The sequence below is a fragment of the Triticum dicoccoides genome, chromosome 7A (genome assembly GCF_002162155.2).
Source record: "Triticum dicoccoides isolate Atlit2015 ecotype Zavitan chromosome 7A, WEW_v2.0, whole genome shotgun sequence".
NCBI lineage: Eukaryota > Viridiplantae > Streptophyta > Magnoliopsida > Poales > Poaceae > Triticum > Triticum dicoccoides.
The window spans coordinates 58,646,319-58,651,698 of record NC_041392.1 but is presented as its reverse complement, the minus strand read 5'-3'; positions in this window follow the sequence as shown (position 1 = coordinate 58,651,698).

Below are 5,380 nucleotides of genomic sequence, written 5' to 3'. Positions count from 1 at the left end.
ACGGGCTCCAATGGCTACAATTGTTTTTTATGGATAACCATAGCACCAGGTAAGAAAGTTAGAAGACCCACAAAAACATGGAAGTAACTAGTATGAACTGCCTAATGGACATGTGAGGTGTGAGAGGGCAGGCTATGCTTTAGTCTATATAGGGTAGTGATAGGTGCTGGCACGCCAGCCCAAATTTCGGCCGATCGCGCACCAGCCATCTGATTCCGTTTATATGGGCCGTCAGATCCTTAGCCACAAACCTCTTTATCCCCTTCCGTGTGTGTGCCTTCTCTTCGTCGTCTTTCTCTGGTCGCCACGCAAATCTGCTCGCCGCATAGACAGTCGTTGCGTCGCCGCCCGCCCCCACCGGCTTGCCTCGCCGTCAACTCTCACCGCTGTCCTCGGCCGCCGCCATCGCTGATCGCCTTTTTTGAGCTGAGAAAAGAAAACATAGGGAGCCATGGTGGCTGCAACCCCCCCTCCAATGAATCCTGTAGTGCGTGTCCATCCCCTCGCCATCAACAGTAGCCACCCGCACACCCCTCACTGGTGCTGCCAACCCCCATGTCTCCCCTACATAATCAATGACGACGACGCCATGGCTTGCAGCAAGCAACAATGGTAGAAAAAGATACAATTGGTTCCAGCAAATTAAAACACAAGTGGTAGCAAACAATGGAAAATTGGGTGTTGTTCCAGCAACCCAAAAATGCTCGTGGTAGCAAAAACTGGAGCCAGTTCCAGCAAATCCAAATGGCGGTGGTAGAAAAATTGCAATAATTTGGCGTTCATTCCAGCAAAAAAAAAGTCGCGTGGTAGCAAAAAACAAACATAGTTCGAGCAAAAAAATTTGCCGGTTCCGATAGAAAAAACATGTCGTCGCCACCGACGCTAACAACAAAACATGTCGCTAATCCGGCACAAAAACTTGCCCGTTGTAGCAAAATAAAAAAGTCGGCGCCAGGAACAAATGGAGTGGTCGTCCGATTGCAAACGCCAGTCGGTGTGGATGCAACTTTTTCGCCGCCCGGTTCCAACAAAAAAACCAGCCGGTTGTAGCACCAGAGTGCGTCATTTCCATCGCCGGCAAAGCTGGCTGTAGCTTTTCACCGGCATGGTTCCAGCAAAAAGCCAGCTGGTCTCCGATAGTTCGAAGAGAATTACAAAGATATCAAATCATGCATATAAGTATTCGGAGAGGATTCAAATAATATACATAGATAAGCTGATCATAAATCCACAATTCATCGGATGTCGACAAACACATCGCAAAAGAAGATTACATTGGATAGATCTCCAAGAACATCGAGGAGAACATGGTATTGAGAATCAAAGAGAGAGAGAAGAAGCCATCTAGGTACTAGCTATGGACCCGTGGGTCTGTGGTAAACTACTCATGCCTCATCAGAAGGGCAATAGAGTTGATGTAGAAGCCCTTCGTGATCGAATCCCTCTCCGGCAGGATGCCGGAAAAGGCCCCTAGATGGAATCTCGCGAGAACAGAAGGTTGCGGCGGTGGAAAAGTGTTTTCATGGATTTTTCTAGTGGTTTGGGAATATATGTGAATATACAGGAGGAAGATCTAGGTTAGGGGGTCACCAATGGGCCCACAAGGTAGGGGGCGTGCCCTACCCCCTGGGCGTGCCCTCCAACCTTATGGGCCCCTTGGTGACCCCCTGACCAAGATCTTCCTCCTAAATATTCACATATATGGCTATCGCGTGGCTCTCCTGACTTGCACTCCAAGTCTCCTAGGTGTCTTCTGGTCCAAGAAAAATCATCGCGAAGGTTTTATTTCGTTTGGACTCCGTTTGGTATTCCTTTTTTGCAAAACTTGTGGCACCCTGGCTCAGAGAAACTGGAACGCCCCGTATTCCAGCCCAGCGATCAAGGAGAAGTCCTCTGGAATACGGCATTGCTTAGCATAGAACAACTCAGCTCTTTATTACAATCTATATGGGTACAAGGTGATTACATCGGCATGGCGACACTACGCCTGCCATGGTTGCTCTATGCAAGCAGTAGAACAACACGATGCAGCGGAATAACTCCTGGCAGCGGAACAACATCGGCGGTGGTGAACTCCACTTTGCAGGGACTCTGGCTGGAACGCTTATCCTATCTCGCAAACAAGGAATCCATGGCAAACAACCAATCAAATCTAGCATGACCTGCAAGCTGGCATGACACACCAGGTCAGTACATTGAATGTACTTGCAAGCTCACAACAACCAAAGCAATCAAGACAAACAATAGCATGGCAATTACGGATTATTAAGCAATGATGAACATGATAATATCAGAACAACATGGCATGTACAACATAATACAGCTAGAACAATACGAGCATGGCATAAACATATGAACATGATGAGACTAGCATGCAACATGATGAAACTATCATGCACCAACTTACTCTGCTCAGGTTACCTCGTAACCATCACATGCATCAATTACCGTCACGGACATCACACGATCATCTCAGGATCCAATCAAGGATGGTATTAACAATATCGTAGTAATCATTTATGACCACGAGGAGATTGAACTTTACCCTTGACTTTCGCAAAACATCCCAAATATCAAACAAGTTGGTAATCACAATACCACAGTGATCCTCTTTCGATCACATAAATATCAACCAACTTCTTTCATCATCGAACCAGGGTTATTATTAAACACATCATTATTATTACTGTTGACCCATAGTGTGACCGACACGAACTAGGCCCTTATCCGTGGGCACGACTATTGATAGATTTAACACACACACACTCTGTAGAGGTTAGCACACTATACCCACACCACGGAACCCATGGCCTCGCACTCACATTCGGGTGAACCAACGGAGTTCCGACAAAACCGTCGTACTGCCATAACACTCTCCCGGCCACTCCGACCAACTGCCCTTTGGGCTAAGTCCTGGGTGGCCCCGTGCCTACCAAAGGCACCAACGACCACCGTCGTGGCAAAATGGTCCCAAACGGGGACAAGGATCCTTACAAAACCAACAGGCACACAAGGATTATGCCGTCCTACCCGACCAAGGTAGCGCCCGCGCATAACCTTCCCTCGCGGGAGGCACCGGCAAGAGGCATGACAATAGACCCAGTTAGGACCGCCCCCCACCCATAAGGTAAGCGTGGTTGCACTAGTCAGCTCGATATGGTGGCACCATGACTCAACCAATAGTTGTTCAAGTTTAATTTAATCCGGTTAAACTTGAATACAATATGCTAAGTCATGATAAAAATAACATGGTGCCACTACAATGCATGAACATGATATTAACATAAGCATGGGGGTGCATCCCAATCAACGAGCATAACAACATTTAACCATTTATCTAGATGAGCATGGCATACTGACGAGCATGGATATCACAACTAGAACACTACCCATAGCATAACACGACCACTAGCATCAACAATAAATACCATGCAATAACATAACGATAAAACTACCATGCAAGTATTTAATTAACTGTATGCAAAGGAACATGCATAACAACGATACTCAAAACAGACGATAGTCAGGCACCGAAGACCATCACCAACATGTACTACTACCAAACATTGCCAATATTAAAGTAATACTAGCATGAAGAACATAATAACGGAGTGATTGACGGTAAACACCGATCCATAAGCATAACCAAAATACCGACTGCAGTAGCAAAACAAACAGACAATTATTAAAGATTCAAGTTGAAAAACAATGCTTCTGCATGACTATCATGCACATGGTGGTTGTGTCTTGCATGGGGATGAAGAAGGCTCCGGGGAGGAGTGCGGAACAACCGCAGAAGGAAGAGATTCGCTCTCGGAGGGGGCTGATTAGGGACAAGGGTAAAATGGTCATTTCCAGTATGTAAAACCATAGTGAAAATGGTACCAAAAGTTCGGGCTCAACGAGACAAAGAAGTGGGCTTTGCATTCAACTCAATCGGAGTTACGGTTGCGGAGTTATGAGGTGTAGAAGATCAGGGAATTTTTTGTAAAAATAATATTCACAGCCGGGTCCCTGAGTGGATAAGACAGAGGCGCAAAATTGGAAATACGCTTCCTGACTAAGAAAACATATTCTAGGCTGAAATAGAGGGTAAATACGGTTTCAGAAGAAGAAAGCGTTACATACGAGATTCCGTTTCGAGAAAATGAAAACATACTCTGGGACTTGCCGTGTCCACTCTGCTCCCACGCCTGCTTCTTCTTCCCCCACGTCCGCTCCTCCTCTCCTCGACAGAACGCGGGGCAGGGGCGCTGTAGTCGCCGAGTGATGGATTCCTGGACTAAGGGGTCCTCGGGCGTCCGGCCCATTAGCCATGGGCCAGACTGATGGGCTGTGAAGATACGAAGACCGAAGACTGCACCCGTGTCTGGATGGGACTCTCCTTGGCATGGAAGACAAGTTTGGTGACCGAATATGTAGATTCCCTTCTTTTCTAACCGACCTTGTGTAACCCTAGATCCTCCCGGTGTCTATATAAACCGGAGGACTTAGTCCGGATAGGATACTCATTATCATAGCCATACAAGCTAGACCTCTAGGGTTTAGCCATTACGATCTCGAGGTAGATCAACTCTTGTAATACTCATATTCATCAATATCAATCAAGCAGGAAGTAGGGTATTACCTCCATAGAGAGGGCCCGAACCTGGGTAAACATCGTGTCACTTGTCTTCTGTTACCATCGGCCTTAGACGCACAGTTCGGAACCCCCTACCCGAGATCCGCCAGTTTTGACACTGACATTGGTGCTTTCATTGAGAGTCCCTCTATGCTGCCGCTAAAAGGTTTGATGGCCCCTTCAATCATCAAAATCGACGTTGTCCAAGGAGAAATTTCCTCCCTGGACAGATCTTCGTGTTCGGCGGCTGTGCACTGCGAGCCAACTTGTTTGGCCATCTGGAGCAGAACGAAAGCTATGCCCTGGCCATCAGGTCAGATTTGGGAGCTTGAACTACGTTGCAGACATCCGTGGAGACTTGATCTTCGCTGGATTGGAGACCGCGGTAGCCGCTCCCGGTCACCCCAATGATCATGACCAAAATCTGTCATCAGACCGCATCTAGGAAATCGCTCCTGTAACTACTCTGGCCTTAGAGCGGAGCAGACTGCGCCATCCGAGGACGGGAGGATCGACCCGACCACGGAGGCCATAGATCCCATAGTGTTGGAGCAGCACATAGACTTAACCTCTTATGATGTCTTTGTCACCGGAACTCCGGACTCGTCTCCAAACGCAAGTTTCGAACCACGTGAACCCGTGAATGTCGAGCTTGATCATTTATTGATCTTCGAATTCAGCACCGCAGACATCTTCCAGCACACGCCCTTTGGCGATGTGCTAAGTTTCTTAAAGAACCTGTCCTTAACAAAGGATTCA